This window comes from Portunus trituberculatus, chromosome 34, assembly GCF_017591435.1.
Source record: "Portunus trituberculatus isolate SZX2019 chromosome 34, ASM1759143v1, whole genome shotgun sequence".
In the NCBI taxonomy this organism is placed as follows: Eukaryota; Metazoa; Arthropoda; class Malacostraca; order Decapoda; family Portunidae; genus Portunus; species Portunus trituberculatus.
The window spans coordinates 8,434,317-8,436,816 of record NC_059288.1 but is presented as its reverse complement, the minus strand read 5'-3'; positions in this window follow the sequence as shown (position 1 = coordinate 8,436,816).

Genomic DNA, 2,500 nt, shown 5'->3' with positions numbered 1-2,500 from the left:
TTGTGGTCGAAGAGTTACATTCATTGCTCCTTTGTGACTGGCAGGCTGGCGACGTGTGTGTGTGTGTGTGTGTGTGTGTGTGTGTGTGTGTGTGTGTGTGTGTGTGTGTGTGTGTGTTCTTGTTCGTGTGTGCGCTATTGAGTCCTTCCATCATTTGTTTGGCACTTCTCAATCCGCATGTAAGGAGGAAGGTGTCTCTATCCATCTCTCTCTCTCTCTCTCTCTCTCTCTCTCTCTCTCTCTCTCTCTCTCTCTCTCTCTCTCTCTCTCTCTCTCTCTCTCTCTCTGTGTGTGTGTGTGTGTGTGTGTGTGTGTGTGTGTGTGTGTGTGTGTGTGTCGATCTGTCTCTTTAGCCTGTTTTCTGCTTCCTCATTTCTTTCCTCTTCCTCTCTCCCTTCATCTCTTCCATCCTTCCCTCCCTCCCTCCTTCCCTGCCTTCATACCTTATTCATCTCTCACAAGTCTCTTCCCACAGGCGTTCCTGAAGTCTATTCCACGTCGCTTTTCTCTGCTTCCTTTCCTTTCACTTTCTTTCCTTGTATCCCTAGAGTATTTATCTTCCTTCCTTCCTTCCTCCTTTCTCTCCATTCCTTCCTTACTTTATACTGTACCTTCAAATGTTCCCTTCCCTCTGCTCTCTCTCTCTCTCTCTCTCTCTCTCTCTCTCTCTCTCTCTCTCTCTCTCTCTCTCTCTCTCTCTCTCTCTCTCTCTCTCTCTCTCTCTCTCTCTTTGGGTCGTGAAGGAGGCAAGGCAAGCTCGGTTCCAGCCTCTCGTATTGTAAGAGAAGGCTATTTGTAAATAAAAGAATCTTGTGATGGTCGTGGGGATCTGAAGGAGAGCTTGATGAACTTTTTCTGAACTCTGCGTTGCCTTATTGAACTTGCGTAGCGGCGAGCTTGCTTTGACTTGAGAGCTTTGAACTTTTTTTCTCTCTATATTCTATCTTTTCATTTTCATTTTTTTGTAATTGATATTTATTGCACAGCATTTTTTCGATAACCTTTTTTTTCTGGTTTGTAATTTTTTCAGTCGAATCTGTTTATTTAAGTGAGAGGGAAGTATTTGTGATAATCTAGGGTCATTCTATTTATATTGCTGCTATTCTGCACCTATTTGCTGAATTTCATCCTGATCTTTAACTTTTTCTCATGGAACTTTATAATTTGTGTTTTTTTTTATTATTATTATAGTTATAATTATAATTATTATTGTTATTATTATTATTATTATTATTATTATTATTATTATTATTATTATTATTATTATTATTATTATTATTATTATCATCATCATTATTATTATTATCATTATTATTATTATTATTATTATTATTATTATTATTATTATTATTATTATTATCATCATCATTACTATTATTAGTATTATTATTATCATTATTATTATCATTATTGTTATTATCATTACTATCATTATTATTATTATTATTATTATTATTATTATTATTATTATTATTATTATCATTTTCATTATTGTTATTATTATTATTATTATTATTATTATTATTATTATTATTATTATTATTATTATTATTATTATTATTACTCTTATTTATATTATTACTCTTATTTCTATTCTTCTTCTTCTTCTTCTTCTTCTTCTTCTTCTTCTTATTATTATTATTATTATTATTATTATTATTATTATTATTATTATTATTATTATTATTATTATTATCATTATTATTATTATTATTATTATTATTATTATTATTATTATTATTAGTAGTAGTAGTAGTAGTAGTAGTAGTAGTAATAATAATAATAATAATAATAATAATAATAATATTATTATTATTATTATTATTATTATTATTATTATTATCATAAGATGGCTTTTTATGATTTCCTAATTTCATAACAGCTTTTCTCTCCTTTCGTTTCTCCTTTCTTGATTGACAAGGAAATATTAGCAGTGCATATCATCGTCTGTCACACACACACACACACACACACACACACACACACACACACACACACACACACACACACACACACACACACCTCACTATCAAGTCCTCTACGCAGCTAGCTGTCCTTACACAATCTAGCAAATGACGGAGAGCCAGCAGATCGATGCACATAAGATAAACGAGAAAAGAAGAAAAGAAAGAAAAAAAAATTGCAATTTATCTTGGTAGTTACACGACAATTGATCACGACTGCCTCGTTCTCAGGTGGTATTTGACAGACTTGGTTCTCGCCACGCTCATCACGCTAATGGTTTTCACTGAATGGAGAGCACTTGCTGTTCTCGCTGAGGGAAAGAGTGGGGAGTATACGGCGCTTGAAAGGTCTGCCGTATTACTGATGACTCACGCAGCGGCACTACACACTGTACCATCAGATCTCACCTGGACGGCACAGATGACGAACGGTCCAGTCCAAATTTTGTGTAGCGGGAACACCATTGAGGTTAGTTAATTCAATCAGCTCAGAGTGCAGTTAACGTGAAGACGAAACAAACGCTGCTTATTTTGAA